Below are 17,774 nucleotides of genomic sequence, written 5' to 3' on the forward strand. Positions count from 1 at the left end.
ACAAAACAAAAAACACACATAGAAAAAGAAATCAGATTTGTGGTTACCAGATGTGGGGCAGTGGGAGGGATTGGATGGAGGTGGTCAAATGCAATAATTTCCAGTTGTAAGATAAAGAAATACTGGGGATAAATAAATACAACAGGATGGCTATAGTTAATTCTGCTGTATGATATATTTGAAAATTGCTAAGAAAATAGATCCTCAAAGTTTTCATCACAAGAAATTTTTTTTCTTTTTGTGTCTCTATGAAATGACTGCTGTTAACTAAATTTATTGCAGTAATTTCACAATACATGTAATTCAAGTCTCTATGCTATAAGTCTTAAACTTACAGAGTGCTGTGTGCCAATTATATCTCAATAAAATTATGAAAAAAATATGCATCCATCATCATAGTACCTTAATAAATTAAGCAAATACTAGCAGATATAAAGGGAGAAGTAGACAGCAAAACAGTAATAGTAGGGGATTTAAATACCCCATTTTCAACAATGGATTGATCATCCAGACAGAAAATCAATACAGAAATAATGAACTCAGAGTATACTTTATGCTAAATGGACCTAAGTGTTCTATAGACATGTGGAGAACATCCCATCAACAGCAGCAGAAAATACATTCTTCTCAAGCACGTATGGAATGCTCTCCAGCATAGACCATACGTTAGGACACAAAACAAGTGTTTCTGCCAGCTCGGTTGCCTCGTTTCCTGCTCACTGTGGTTCTTGGCTGGACTTTCTATCATGACCATCTTTGCAAATAGTGTTATGCTCAGTAAGTCAACACTTCTGGCCTTGGGCACTTTCCAAGCATTGACTCTGACTTTGACATCCCGCCTTTGTTTGAACTTCAAACCCTGTCTGTGTTATTTTGGTTACAGAATGGACAGTGCCCCGATTCCAAGCACAGAAGTGACTCTGGTAATCTGTATCAGTAGTTTTGGATGTTTAATCTTACGAGGTCTGGCTTTTGCCATTCAAGGTTGGTGTACTTTCTAGCTGGTGGTTTCTGTGCCATTGTGTGTCATCTTTCTGTCTTTAAGGAATAAGCTTTCTCTTAGTCTTAGAGGATCTTGGAATGAAAGATGCATGGAATCAGCGTATGTGGATTCTGTTTGATAAATACTTGAGCATGTTCTTTACTAATCTGTGATTTGAAAAGCTGAACAGACAAGGTTGTCAGGTAATATCTTTGGACACTAAATTAAATTTGAATTTCAGACAAACAACAATTTTTTAAAATAATAATACCTCAAATGTTTCATGGCACATAGATACTCTGAAAATTATTTTTTGCTTGTGTGACATTTCTACTTGTTTGAGGTTCTGTATTTTTATGTTCTACCTGGATAAAATACAAGATGTCCCATTCAATTCAAATTTCTGGTACACAACAAATAATATTTTAGTATAAGTATGTCCAAACTAGTGCAGAGAAAATAGTTTTACTAAAGTTATTCACTGTTCATTTGAATACAAATTTAACTAGGCACACTGCACTTATTTTCACTAAAATTGACACCTCCCCTGAATAAAAGGGGAGCCAATACAACTCCAAGTTTTTATCCTAAGCAGTGAAGGTGCACTGCATGGAGGGGTCATTGTCATATTTTTCTAGTTATGGTACAAGAAGAAGTAAATCAAACATTTTCCAGCATAACTGAATAGGGGTGGGTATTAGATGGAGAGGAAAAACATCTATCTGCTGGGGAAGAAAACTTCCTTGTACCCTTTTAGATTCTGTGGATGGCTTGAGAATTAAACTGACATAAGACAGATTAGTAGGAGAAATACATACAAATGTATCTATATTTTTACAGGTACATGGGAGTCTTCAGAAGAAGAATGGGAAAAACAGGAAAGAAAATTAAGAGAAAAGTGGGGGGGAGGGAAAAAGAGCAAAGGGGAAGGAAAATGAAGCTTCAAAAATCCAATAGCCCTAAAGGCTTATATACCTTTTGACTACACACGTGCACACACAAGCAGTAAATCATGGCAATGAGACAAAACAAAGAGGCTGGGGCTGGGGGTGGTAATTTGTGAGACAGTGAGTAGAAAATATATAGGGAAATTAAGGGTAAAAGTTATTTTATTATGAGTTTGTTTGTTTTTTTTCTTAAGTTTGTACAGGTCCTTTTTGGCATCAACTCCCAGTCTCTACTGATAAGAATGTTCTCTTCCTGGCAATTCACAGACCTGTACCCCTGGGGATAAAAATACATTATATGTTTATAAAAAAATAAAAAACAAAAAAATAAAGATGAAAAAAAAAAGAATGTTCTCTTCCTGGCACAGAAAAGACATCTTTGTCATGGGAAATTTCATGACCTACTTTCAGGTAGAAAGACAGGTTGGAACTCTTCCTGCATCTGCTGTTTCTCACGTGCCTTCAGCTCAAAATAATCAGTAGGCCAGAACAGCATATTTGGGGAGGTACATTCTGAGCATCTCCACATCTCAAGACAAAGAACGTGTGAAAAATGGGCACATGAGAATTGGCTGCACCTCTGTCTTCTTTGATCAGGTGGATGACAGAGTCTACTCTGTGGCTGATTATCACCGATGAACCTGAGGAGGACTTAAGCTTAGAAAGGCTGCACACAGGAAAGGAAAGAATGTTGGTGATGCCCTAGCCCTGAGAGTGAGGAGGAAGGGAGCTGGATAGGGACATGGGGAAGACATAATCTGATATCTTTATTAGTTAGTATCCATAACAGGAATGGAAGGTAAGATTACAGGTCTTCCGAGCTCACTTTCCTGGTTCTTAATGGGTTTCAAGATCGGTTGGGCTAAGTTAGAAGTGAATATGTTGTTGCTAAAAGTATTAAACTCATATTTTGCTCAATGGAGACAGGAAGCACTGAGTATTAACAATTCTAAAAAGTGTATACTGGTCTCACTCTGTGTAAGAAAAAGTAATAAAAACTAATCTATGCCTGTCCAGCGAATGTTATGGCAGCCATTTTTCAGAAGAGTAAAGCAAGTAGAAGAATTAGTGACCTATAGAAGAGAGCATAAGAAGAGTTTCCTATTCATTCATTCATCCACACGCTTTCATTTATGGGGTATGTAGTGAGCGTCTACCTGGGGCAGGTTTTGTTCTATCTCTGGAAATATGTAATATTCCATTATTCATATATACCACATCTTCTTTATCCATTCATCTATCAATGAACACTTGGGCTGCCTCCATATCTAGCCTGTTGTAAATAATGCTTCAATGAGCATAGGAGCACGTATATTTTTTCAGATTAGTGTTTTTGCTTTCTTTGGGTAAATACCCACTAGTGGAATTATTGGATCATATGGTATTTCTATTTTTCATTTTTTGAGGAAACTCCACACTGTCTCCCACAGTAGTTGCACCAATTTACATTCCCACCAAGACTGCATGTGGTTCTGTTTTCTCTACATCCTAGCCAACACTTGTTATTTCTTATCTTTTTGATACCAGCGATTCTGACTGGTGTGAGCTGGTATCTCACTGTGATTTTGATTTGCATTTCCCTGGTGATGAGTGATGTTGAACATCTTGTCATGTGTCTTTTGGCCGTTTGGATGTCTTCTTTGGAGACATATCTGTTCATGTCTTCTGCCCATTTTTAATTGGATTATTTGGGGGGCTTTTTTGATGTTGAGTTGTAGGAGTTCTATATATATTTTCCCAACACCATTTATTGAAGACTCTCTTTTCCCCACTGTATATTCTTGCCTCATTTGTCATAGATTAATTCACCAGACAAGCATATGTTTATTTCTTGCTCTCTATTTTGTTCTACTGATCTATGTATCTATTTTTGTGCTATACCATTTTGATTACTATATCTTTGTAATATATCTTGAAAAATCTGAGATTATGATACCTCCAGCTTTGTTCTTCTTTCTCAAGATTGCTTTGGCTATTTAGGATCTTTTGTGGTTCTATATGAATTTTAGGATTATTTGTCCTAGTTCTGTGAAAAATGGCTGGTATTTTGATAGGGACTGCATTGAATCTGTAGATTGCTTTGGGTAGTATGGGCATTTTAATAATATTAATTCTTCCAATCTGTGAACATGATACATCCTTCCATTTGTGTCATCTTCAATTTCTTTCATCAATATCCTATAGATTTCAGAATATAGGTTTTTCACTTGCATTATCAAATTTATTCCAAGGTATTTTGTTCCTTTTGGTGCAATTGTAAATGGATTGTTTTTAAAATATCTCTTTCTGCTACTTCATTATTAGGGTACAGAAATGCAACAGATGTTAGCTGTGATTTTTTTGCTATGACTTTTTGTCATGAATGAATGTTGAATTTTGTCAAATGCTTTTTCTGCATCTACTGAGATGATCACATGGTTTGTATCCTTCACTTTGTTCAAGTGATGTATCATGCTGATTGATTTGGGGGATATGAAACCATTCTTGCATCTCTTCTTACTCATCTTTTAAGTGACAAAGAGATTGAGGCTTAGAGATGTCCTGTTACTTTCCTCAAGGTGTATACCTAGCATGTTGCAGAGCCATTGTATAAGGCCAGGTTATAAAATCTGGATGTAAATCATACTACACCAAGCTCTCCCCTGATCTCATTCTCAGATTTCATTCTAACCATCTCATTCATGCAGCACAGAATGCCAAGATTTTTCTGAAAGAGGTAAACCCAAGAACCATAATATACGCTCTCAGGAAATTATCCTCTTTCCCAAAATAAACATTTTTTTTTTAACTAAGAGGGGCCAACTAGGAACCAAGCTCAATTGCCAAAACTGTCATGCCCATCAGATAAAAATGAAGCAGTGGAACATAACTCTAGTTACTCTTCATTTAGTCCCCATCCTAATCTAAATCTCTAGACTACGCACCCCTTCTGAGGCCCTGCAACCCAATTGAGTCTCACGTTAAAATGTCATTGTCACACTTATATGTAGAAGAATGAAACTCGACCATTCTCTTACACCGTACACAAAGATAAACTCAAAATGGATAAAAGACCTCAACGTGAGACAGGAATCCATCAGAATCCTAGAGGAGAACATAGGCAGTAACCTCTTCGATATCAGCCACAGCAACTTCTTTCAAGATATGTCTCCAAAGGCAAAGGAAACAAAAGCCAAAATAAACTTTTGGGACTTCATCAAAATCAAAAGCTTCTGCACAGCAAAGGAAACAGTCAAGAAAACAAAGAGGCAACCCACAGAATGGGAGAAGATATTTGCAAATGACAGTACAGACAAAGGGTTGATATCCAGGACCTATAAAGAACTCCTCAAACTCAACACACACAAAACAGACAATCATATTAAAAAATGGGCAGAAGATATGAACAGACACTTCTCCAATGAAGACATACAAAGGCTATCAGACACATGAAAAAATGTTCATTATCACTAGCCATCAGGGAGATTCAAATTAAAACCACATTGAGATATCACTTTACACCAGTTAGAATGGCCAAAATTAGCAAGACAGGAAACAACATGTGTCGGAGAGGATGTGGAGAAAGGGGAACCCTCTTACACTGTTGGTGGGAATGCAAGTTGGTGCAGCCACTTTGGAAAACATGCAGAGATTCCTCAAGAAATTAAAAATAGAGCTTCCCTATGACCCTGCAATTGCAGTACTGGGTATTTACCCCAAAGATAGAGATGTAGTGAAAAGAAGGGCCATCTGTACCCCAATGTTTATAGCAGCAATGGCCACGGTCGCCAAACTGTGGAAAGAACCAAGATGCCCTTCAAAGGATGAATGGATAAGGAAGATGTGGTCCATATACACTATGGAGTATTATGCCTGCATCAGAAAGGATGAATACCCAACTTTTGTAGCAACATGGACGGGACTGGAAGAGATTATGCTGAGTGAAATAAGTCAAGCAGAGAGAGTCAATTATCATGTGGTTTCACTTATTTGTGGAGCATAACAAATAGCATGGAGGACAAGGGGAGATGGAGAGGAGAAGGGAGTTGAGGGAAATTGGAAGGGGAGGTGAACCATGAGAGACTATGGACTCTGAAAAACAATCTGAGGGTTTTGAAGGGGCGGGGGGTGGGAGGTTGTGGGAACCAGGTGGTAGGTATTAGGGAGGGCACGGATTGCATGGAGCACTGGGTGTGGTGCAAAAACAATGAATACTGTTACGCTGAAAAGAAATTAAAAAAAGAAAAAAATGTCATTGTCACTACATAATTTCCCTCAGTCCCCGCTAGCCCCCCAATTCACATGGTACTTCTACACTTGCCAATGCATCTTTAATGGCTGTATTTTCCAGTATACAGAAAAATAAGCCATATATCTCGTCCTCCATTATGGACCACACGATGCCTACATTTTGGGGAAACTCAGCGATTTCTTGCTGTTTTTGTTGAAGGTTGTGAGATGCAGGAGGAGCTGGAAGCAGCACAGAAAAAAACCCTTCCGTGTGTGACTCAGTCTACATGCCCAACCTGCATAAAGGAATCTGTGCCCTGTCCTTTGTGAGGTAGACTTTGCACACAGTTCATGAAGAATGTTAAAATACTGGGGATATTTTTCTGTTTGTTATTTCAGAGGATACAACACACTCTAGAGACAGATTTGAAATAAAATCTGAGGAAGCCACAAAGATAATTGCTGTTTGGAAGATATGAAAAAAACAAAGCAAAACAAATTGTGTAATGAGTTTTATCACATGGCCCCACAAGGCTCGTCACTGGAGATGAGGCTGAGATCATCAATCATGGACAGACCTCGCTTTAAGTTCCTTTATTTGTTTGTTTTCATTTCAACTGAGGTAAAAGTATAAACAGTAAAGTCCAGCTTAATTAATATTTCCATGTGTGAATATATAACGACCACCCAGATAAAGGTATAGGGAAAAACTCCCAAACTTTAGAAGGTCCCATTATGTGTCTTCCACCCCCCAATAAACTTGACAATGATTATAACCTCCATGATCATATCATTATTTTAGGATAACTTTTAAGCCATTACCTTACAAAGAAACTGTGTTTAAAACATACCCAGAGATTAGTTTTAATCAGGTATGGCAAGACATGCACACTTGGAAATAATTATCATGAAGGAAGTTTATACTCACAGATCCCTAGAAAGAGAAGGCATGGCATGCCGGAGAGGGCTATGTGGAGAGCACCAGGGTCAGTCCGGAGACAGAGAGAAGAAAGTATAGCCTAGCACCTTTTTTTGCAGTTTTGGTGGGAACAGGAGAGGGTAGGTCCCCCAGTAAGGTTAGGATTGGATGGTTTAAATAGTTCTGGTAGGCTCTGGGCTATAGCAGTGACCCCTAGTTGTCCAGAACCTGGCCCTGGGGTGGTTTAGGCAAGGGGGAATGTTAGTGTGGTACGTAAGCTTGATAAAGGAAATGGTTGGGGTTGGAACTCTGGGTTGGTGGTTTGTGTGTTAAAGGTGCACTTACGGGGAGTTTTATGCTCTATGACTTAGCTAACCCTGGGAGAGGCAATCTCTCCAAGGTCAAGAGCCTAAATGCCAGCATTTCAAAAATATGGAAAATAGGAAAATATAGTCAACACAAATATTCTACAAATCAAACCATGCCTTTATATTTTAACACCAACCTCGGCTTCCTGGCTCAAATTATCATTTTTAGGACAGAAAATCTAAACCTTATGGCCTTTGTCTTTCCTCTTTTGTCCACCACAGCCTCACAGTTGCCATCCTTGCTTATGGCCTGACTCTCCACCTCCAGCACATGCGGAAAATGATTTTCTGGTCCCAGATTCTCTTTGGCTTCGTCAACCTTCCAGGCAACTGGGCTGGATTTTTGGCAATGAGTCGCCCGAGCTGAGTGAACCAGATGATTTTTAAGTTCCTGCTGGGAATCTCCGTTCTAGCCATCATATTTGTGCCCCCAGGTGAGAAAAGAGCACAGGGTGGAAAATAGCTTCTCAGTGTTCCTCCAGGATTGTGTGGATCACTGATCTGAAGCCAGAAGGAAAGGGAAGATGGTGTTCCAAGGATTTCCTGAAACCCTTCTTGGGGTGAGCACAGTTTCTGCCATTACCTCGCTGGGAAGAGAACCACAGGTGAGCAAAGGTCAGCTCAGATATATGATTGCCTTCATCACATCCTGGAAGTATCCGGAAACTGGTGCCACCCCTTGCTGGCAGGTTCTCTAGGACAGCAATTGATCACTTGTGTTTTGGCTGGTAACTCTCTATAGTAAGCGTGGAGGATCTGGGTCTTGTCATGGTACCCCACGTGAGAACACAATACCATCACTTCCTCTGTCTGGGCTCTTTTTTTATTACTACAGTTTTGGCGAGCGTCTACCCTCTGGTAGGTCCATAGCCACTCACGTGCCTTCTATCAGGTCGCCATAACTGCAACTCTGGTTTAGGGATGTCATCCTGACAGCAAGAAAATAAAAATTCCTTGTCTTCCAGGAGAGGAGTGCACGGTAGGAACAAGGCATCGAGTCGTTAAGAAGATCCCTTAGGTCTCTTACTAAATGGAATGATTCTATGTAATGAGTGGGGCAACCAGGGCGGTCCCCAGGCTCCACCTAACTCCCAGGACAGTTGTGCATTTCATAGTATCCCAGATTAATGGTTCCACGTCTCCTCCTGAATGTCAGCAATGATGCAAGTTCGCTGTCTTACAACACAGCCCACTCCAATGTTGTAACACTCTCTTTTATTTTTTTAGAGAGTGAGAAACAGAGCTGAGGGGAGAGGGAGAATCTTAAGCAGGCTCCACACCCAGTGCAGAGCCCATCATGGGACTCAGTCTTAAGAGCCTGACATCATTCACGCCTGGGTGGCTCTGTGGCTTAAGCCTCTGCTTTCGGCTCAGGTCATGATCTCAGGGTCCTGGGATCGAGTTCCGCATACGGCTCTCCGCTCAGTGGGGAGCCTGCTTCACCCTCTGTCTCTCTGCCTGCTGTTCTGCCTACTTGTGATCTCTCTCCCTCTCTCTGTCAAAATAAATAAGTAAAATATTTTTAAAAAGAGAGGGAGAGAGAGCCTGAGATCATAACCTGAACCGAAATCAAGAGTCAGACACAACCGTCTGAGCTACCCAGGCGCCCAGGAGTTGGTATTTCATTATTCTCATCTGCAATGCTAGTCCCATGCCAACATTGCATAAGCTCCTAGGTTCATATGGACTCCTACATTCTACAGGAAGGGCAGAGGAGACCCTGGACAGAATAATGAAAGCAGCTCCTGCCGGACTCAGCTTCCCCTCCCTCCTTTTCTGGCAAATCTCAGATACACAAGAAGAGTGGATGAAATAACGCAGACCCTTTTATTCACTGCAGCCAGATTATGAAGGTCAATCGCGCTTCTCAGCAGACTAGCCACCACACATGCTCTCCTCTGCACGATTTCTCTACAGTGTATTTTAGAAGCGCAAAAGCATCTCCAAAAAAGACCTTTTTGGCTTGTAATGTGATGGATTCTGATTCTTCCAGCTCAGATGTTTTGAGTCTCACTGGTCTCCTTCTCTCCGGAAATGCAGATTCTGAGCGGGGTTTCGGTAGCTTTGGTGAGGAGGAGTTTCTCCCACCCCTGTCACCACTGTTTCCACTCATGGAAGTGAATTCATGCCCGCCATAATTGGGTCTAAATCTCATGATGCTCTTTCCTGATCAAAACAGACATTTCCCAGTGAATTGACACTTACTAGGATAAGAGAACCAGGATGAGTTGGTTGTCAAAAGCATCATATAGTGATGATAATAGTGATTATAATAGTGATGATAATAAAAATTATACCTAAATTTTATTGAAAGCTGAGGTTTTGCCTGGCACTGGATTAAGCTGTTTAATGTAACATCTCGTATGATCTTCTGAATCACACAAAGGGTAGACACTATGGTTAACAGTATTTTTTTAATGATCGAATTCTCGTAATGCTCAATTAAACTTGAAAAAAAACATGGTTAGCAAAGAAGAGAGATTTCTAAAGAGGATGTCATCAACCTCCCATGTATCTAAACACACTGATATGCCATCTTCCATGAACAAAGCAAAAAATAAACTACAAATTATATGTGTGGAAATTCACTTTTTATTTTGTGTTATTGTTTGTACCACAAGAGCAACAGCCACAGGAATCCTGGGAATTGCTGCTAATACTGGAACGGCCCGGGCTCCCCTCTAGATGATCCTAACTGTGTATTCTCCCCACCTGGCCTGGATTGTGCATGGAGACATCCTTGTCCTCCCTGGTCTTGCTGTCCAACTCTTTGCTGAAACCAGGAATCAGCCTCTGGTTGACTCCATCCAGGATGTGGAAAAGGAGTGAGCAGACCTCCTGGCTGCCCTGGTCTGATCTCTGATGAGGAAGACAAAACATGAGCTGAGCCCACCCACCCCAGTCTCAGAGCCAGACTATCCCATGTGGCCAGTGTCTTTGATTTAGCCACATTTTCATCTCTCTTCACACTGACCTCAGACTCCCCAGGTCACGCAGACTACCTCTTCCCAGCCTGCACCATAGGTTTAGGGGTGATGAGGTCAAAATTGGGTGCCTTAGGGTGACAAACACACCTTGAAGATATTTCACAAGCACTCCCAGATCCAAACACCAGGCTCTCATCCCTCAGACCCTGACAGCCCCCAGCCCAGGGAGTGAAATCAGCCTTCTGGGGCTGCGGATTCCTGTGAGCCTGCATGACTCTGATTCCGACTTTCCAGAGAAACAGAACCAGTAGGATGTGTACATATACAGAGAGACATTTATTTTAAGGAATTGGCTCATGAGACTGTGGCGGCTGGCACATTTGAAATCTGTGAATGGGGAGCAGCCTGGAGACCCAGAGAGGACTTGAAAGAAGAGATGAGTTTCTTATCAGAGAAAACCAGAAAAATATTCACCAAGATGATAAAAAAAACAATTAACTTTTATTGGTGGGCTTTTGATTGTTACCTTTCTTCTTTGTAATTTCCTGTATTCAAAACAAGCAGTATTTAAATTTCAAAATATCATGTCAAAAATAAAAGAACAGATGACAAAATACAATTTTCAAAATACAGTTGTAATATCTACCCCCTAAAAAAGACTATAAGTAATTCAGTAGAAAAATGGGTAAAAGGTGGAACATTAAATTTTCAAAAACCAAAAGCCACATGGCCAATATATTTATGTAAAAACCACATAAAACCCTTGGAAATTAAAGACATACAAACTAAAATGGAATACCAACTTTTATCTTCAAAAGGCCAAAAATTATTTATTTTTTTATTTTTATTTTTTAAATTTATTTTTATTTTTTTAATTGTGTTATGTTAGTCACCATAAAATACATCACTAGTTTTTGATGCAGTGTTCCAAGATTCATTGTTTATGTACAAATAAAACTAGAAAAATAAATAAATAAATGGAAAAGACCCAAAATTAAAGAGTGCTCATTATCAAGGCCAGTGAGAGGGCATTTAAATAGAAATTCATGAACCAATAGCAGAATTGTAAGAAAGTTTCTGCTAGAAGGCTGCTAAAAACACAATTTGGCATCATTATCGAGAACTTTGAAATGAGTCTTCATTAATCCAGCAGCCATTCACAGAGCACATAGTGACTACCTAGCAGAGGGGTAAGCACTCCCTAGATGAAGATGGAATGAAAACAGAGGCCTAAACAGAGGGAATGGTATATAGCTCAGTGCACAAGTACAGGCAGGTGTAGTAGTCTCATAGTTCTATTTTCTATATGGCAACATAATTTTAATTTAAGTCCCCATTTCCTCCAAGTTGGCAGTAAATCACAGGTCGGTTAGTTTTGTGGATTCTTTTTATGACCCTTCTCTACCAGAACTATCTGCATCCCATGGACATGGGTGGTATACTACAGGGATGGGGTGAGAAAAAGCCAGGGATTATTAGTCATCTGTTTAAAAAGACCACCAGGTTACTACTGGCCCTGGACACACTTGGCTGCTACAATGTTGACATTCACCACCACACAAGGCCTTGGAAATGGAGCTTCCAGTCTGGCTGCTCCCCTTCCTAAGAGCCACTCTGTTATGGGCCTGCTGCTTCCCTGGGGTGCTACCAGACCTCAGGACTGAATCCTTGCCCCCCAAAACCTGCAGACCCTGCCCTACTTTCCACCATTCCCAAGCACTCAACTTCTTTCCTCTCTCTCCTGATCTCTTCCAGAGAATCTCTAGTTTTCCTTGGGGACTTTAGGTTTTGAAAGCAAAGCCAACCAGTCTTAATAAGCTTCCTCCATTTTTCATCTGCAAAATGCCTTCCAAGAGACAAAACAAAACAGAAAAAGCACAGATAGGATAAACCATAGGAATGTGGGAAAGACACAAAGGAAATTCCAAAGAAATCATCCCTAATATTATTGGCTTATCCAGCTACATCCTGCCTCCTAATGAGATGTTTGGGGTCCTATTGTGAGAAGGAACATACAGAACCTATTGTTGTTCACCTTGAAGGATGGTGGCCAGTCCATGGGGTCTGAGGTTTCCAAAGGAGAGTGCCCTCCCATTCTTCATGAGCATTTGTCAGTGGTACAAAGATTGAAAAGGAATTAGGTAGGAATTGGCACTGTGGAAGATGGGAGAGAAGGAAGCACCAGGAATCCATCTTTTCATCTGGACAACAAAAGTACTGGCTCAGATCGTGATCTCTGGGTCTTGGGATTGAGCCCCAAATTGTATTTCCTGTTGAGCAGGGAGTCTGCTTCTCTCTCTCGCCCTCCCTCTGCCCCTCCCCACCACTTGTTCCCTCTCTCTCTCTCAAATAAATAAAATCTATAAAAAGTATAGAGTCTATTCAAAGTTTATAGTTTCCAGATGAAGTCTTGGTTGATCAATTGTTTTTCATTTTAGTCAATTTCAGCCACTAGCACAGCATTGGCCACCATCCAGAACACCCATCCTGGTAGGCAGCCATGCCCACATTCCTGGAACAGGCTACGGGAGCCAGAATGGGCAAAGAGGATCTTGTCTTTCAGACATCAAGGATCTGTGTTCCCTTGCTACGTCTGATCAAAGAGGTGCATACATAGAGGCAGGCTGCCATCAGCACAGACCCTACAGCCTGAAACAGCTCCCAAGAGATTTAAAGAGAGAGCACCTATTATTTTTTTTCTTTTTTTTCCCCATTTGCCATTTTTGGGAGCTATACATTTAAGAACTAGGACAATCAAAAGCAACCACATAAGGGTTCCCGGCTGGCTCAGTCAGTAGGGCATGCAACTCTTGGTCACGGGTTGTGAGTTTGAGTCCCATGTTGGCTGTAGAGATTACTTTTTTAAAAAAATGTTTTAAATCTTATTTTAAGAAAACCAACCAAATATACAGAGAAATCTAGACATCACCACTCATGCTCAGGTAAATTTCAGGCTCAGAAAAGAACCAAAAAGACCTTAAAATTTCACCTTGGACTGATCTCTATCACAGAAACACCCCATAACAGTTTTGTTTTTTTTTTTTAAAGACAGAAAATCTGACTTCCAGCGTTATCATATTAAGATTCAAATGTTAGATTTACAGAAAAAAAAAAATCACAAGAGACACAAAGAAACAGGAAAGTGTGACCCATTCAAGGAATAATATAAATCAACAAAAGCCAGCCCTAAGCCCAGAGGACAAACTTACTAGATAAAGACTTTAAGGGGCATCTGGGTGGCACATTCAGTTGAGCAACCAGCTCTTAATTTTGGCTCAGGTCATGATCTCAGGGTGGTGGGATTGAGCCCCACATCAGGCTCCATGCTCAGCAGCAAGTCTGGTTGAGGATTCTCTCTCCCTCCCTCTCTGCCCCTCCCCCCTGTACTCTCTCTTTCTCTAAAATAATTTTTTTTTAAATAAAAAATACATGGAATGCTAGAAATCTATCATCAAAAATGTATTTAAAAGGCCTGGGGCAGGGGGTGCCTGGGTGGCTCAGTTGGTTGGGTGGCTGCCTTCAGCTCGGGTCAGGATCGAATCCTGCTCCCTCTGACCTTCTCCCCTCTCATGCTCTCACTCTCTCTCATTCTGTCAAATAAATAAATAAAATCTTTAAAAGGCCTGGGGTATTTAACCAATGTTGTATTTTTATGCAAAATAAGATATTATTTTTAAGTAATAACTCATGTTCTATTTTTTCTACACACACACACACACACACACACACACCAATCTTCAGTTAACATCTTCATGTATGCACTAGAGTGATCGTACATCCTGGTTTGTCCAACTCACACCTGTTATCCTGGCATAATTATTCAGTGTCCCCTTTTACTTCCAAAAGTGCCTCAGTTTTGCTTTTATGATCATCCTACCTAAGACCTTTCTTTTCAGGTCAAGCAGCTAGAAATGAGTCATTAAACTAGACATGAGTTATCATGTCATGGCAGGGAACGTGTTAAGATAAACAAGCAAATTATTTACCTTGGGTTCAGAAATCTTCTTCCAAGTATAGGAAAGAGTTAGGGAGACAATTTATTTAGTTAGTCTTGTCCTCCATACCATCCCCTCATCCCAAAGATTAGCTAAAGACCTTCTGAGCTGGGGAAGGACTGTCTGAGAGGAAGCAACAGGAGAATAGGAGCTCATCCAGGACTCTGGTCAGAGTATATGCCCCATCATCCAAAATAGAGAGAATGAGCTCTCCCACTTAGCAGGAAGTCAAGGGTATAAGGAGGTGCATTCATGGAGAGAATTTGAAAACAATCAATAAAACTTTCCAAGTCAAACTGTTTTATTAACACCATGCATCAGCCATTCAAAATAAGTGATTAAACTCTTCCCACCCATCCCAAAAATACTTTGTCAGTCCAAGTTCAAAATAATTGATGTGAGGACTGCTAAATTTTAATGATATATCTGTAAGCTTTAAGTGAGTACAGTTTTGTTACTTATCAATATTGTATTCACATGGACATTGATTTGGGGCACTGCCTGTTCCGCAGTTGATTCCAGGTATCTGTGGACCCAGCCACACTCACACTCAGACACACCACACACACACACACACACACACTGTGGACTCACTTCTCATTCAAGAAGAAGTCCTTGAGGATTCAGAATCATACCAGCTCACTCTGGGCACTAACGTGTGTGTCTTCAATCCCTGTGGTGCGACATATTCCTGCCTTCCCATAGTGGATTCAAACAAATGATGAAAGTGTAGTGATTGGAAAGAAAACAAACTTGAATTACTTAAATTATGTCATTTTCCATGGCCATCTGGAGTCTTATCAGTGTTTAAAATTTACACCAGTAAAATATAGTGCCAGTCGTGAGATGACACACTTTTGTTTGGCAGGTGAACGTTTACTTTCATGTAACGAAATATTTCACTGAACTCGAAAAGCATTTTCCAGCTGGAATCTACATTTTTTTAAAGTGCTTACCTCTTTTAAAACTAAAGAACAAATCAGGAAAACAAAACGTTAGGTAAATGGTACAACAGTGGTGGCTTCTATTGTACCTTTGGCTGATGTCTCCATTCTGTTGTGTGTAGTTTTTGTTTTAATTTACTTACTGGACAATTATTTACATAAAATATCATATCAGGCTGTAACCAGAGGGTCAAGTTCAAATGACAAGGCAGAATAAAAACTATGGAGCAAAGGTATAAGGAGGTGCATTGCAGTAGTGGTACTTTGTGTTAGTTGTTTTCTCTTATCTGATTGTTTTACTTGCTTGGTTATATATTCGAAATTCAATTTAAAAATCTTTTTCTCTGTCTATTCCGGCTGTGAGTATTATTTGCTTATTTCATGATTATTACTGAAAACAATTTTGCCATATAGAGGATGGAGGGCTTAAAGTATGAGCTATTCCCGGTGACAAATATGGTAGGTTCTGCCCCTTCCCTGCCCCCGCAATAGGGTTACTGAGAATAGAAGAACTCGTGCACAACTCCCAGAGGAAACTCCTGTCGCTTGACAACACTCTAGATGTTTCCCTGCCACAAAGGCAAGGAAGTAGCGGAGTATGGCTGGCTGGCAGCACGCCCGGAAGTGGCGCCGCCGCGAGCGGCGGCGGCGGCGGCCAGAACAGCTGGAGCTAAGTGATGGCTGGAGGACGGTGCCCCCCGGTGGACAGTGGTGTGAACTGCACCTATGGGAAATGCTCTGCCAGGCGTTCGCGATGGTAGCACCGCGGGTGGAACAGTTCACCCACCGCAGATGCGAGCCATGCGGGAGAGGAAAGAGACCGCGCTCGGCCCTCTTCCGTCTCACCTCAGTATCATCCGTGGGCAAAAGAAAAAAGAGAAAATACCGGGAAATGGCTCGGTTTAAACCCGAAATGGCTGAGTACGGATGCTGTCTGCCATCAGGCAGAGCTGGGAATTTAAACAGACGGAACGTTCTTTTTTTTCGAAGTTATATTTTCGCAGAGCCTAGTTACGTGGCTTTAGAGGAAATCTGATTTGCAATTCTGACACCGGTGTTGAGTAAAATCCGAACATCCCCCAAACAGAGATCGTTTCGTATTTGCGGACAGGATCGCATCGATGGCAAAGGGCAGGCAACACGGCGGTCTCCCTCCCGCACCCTGCCTCCCCCGCCGTGGGCATCTCCTCCACTCGCGGAACTTCTCACGGGGCCTTTTTATCGTCAACTCCCCAGAAACCATCAGGGCGCCCAGAAAATGTTAAGTATAGTAGAAACTGCTGTGGGTGGCCTATGTATGTGGTGTCCTGTCCATTCGCCACCTGCTTCAGGACTGGAGGATGAATTTCCCACGTTCCCACCTGATAACAGTGTTGATGGCTGGCCGCTCCCAACTGAGACGCTCTCTGGGAGAGTCCCCCTCATCCTTGACAGCCTGCAGCCACCAGCGGATAAATAGAGAGGCCACTATTGAAGGACAGCCCCACGGGTCCATCGAGTCTCCCCAGCTCGCCTGTAGGTTGGCTCAGCCTTTTGCTGGACTCTCTCTGCCTGGTCCCACTGCCTCCTCCTCCCCCAGTGAACTTCCTACAGCAAACCTCTGTCTCAGACTCTGGGTCCCAGAGTCCGTTCCATGAGTCTGGACAGAAGGATCACCTTTTGGGGGTCAGAACATGTTTTCGGTCCAACGGGAAGAAAACAAGCCAAGACCTACTGTAGTCCTTTGCTCTTTCTGGCTCTCCCAGTCCTTGACTTCCTAACCCACAAGAATCACATGGTTCTGGAGAACCGGCCCATTACGTTATTTTCAAGCTGATGTCATGAAACCCTCAATCCAGCTGTCCTCATCTACTCCAGGATTTGACAGTCACTTACACCAGTAAATTCCTCACTTTGTTATTTTGTTGAATTTTCCAACCTTTGCAACTAAGAGGGCCCTAAGACAGGTCCTCCTGCAGCTCTGGGAATATCTAGGCAAGAAGAATTCAAGAAGCCTCTCCCAGACTAATTCCCCATATTTGGAGGATGACAGATCAGTCATGATACATATGCATCTTCCCACATTTTTCTTCTTATGGATTTGCCAGGAGCCTCATGCTTGCCATGTGGGTATAAGATCTGGAGTGACAAGGCTGGGTGAGCCTCCCCACTGTGCCCCCCCCACACCCCTTCCAAGCCCAGCCTTGCAGACAAGTCATCTACCTGGTGCTCTTTGCCACATCAGTCCTGAAAGATTAATTCGTATCAAAGAGACTCTGATGTCCTGTGACTCCCTCATCCCTCCCCAGACTAAGTTTTTCTCCACCTCCCATGAAGATGAGGGCACCGTGTTGCTTCCGCTCTGTGGATCGTGACTGTGTGTGGGCAAACACAGCTTAGTGTCGGAATCCTGCAGAACACGTCCATCCCAAAGGTGGCACAGATCAGCCTCAAAAATTCATCCTCCCAACTAATCTCTCCTCCTACTCAGCCAGGAGCCAGAG

This window comes from Lutra lutra, chromosome 10 (genome assembly GCF_902655055.1).
Source record: "Lutra lutra chromosome 10, mLutLut1.2, whole genome shotgun sequence".
Classification (NCBI taxonomy): domain Eukaryota; kingdom Metazoa; phylum Chordata; class Mammalia; order Carnivora; family Mustelidae; genus Lutra; species Lutra lutra.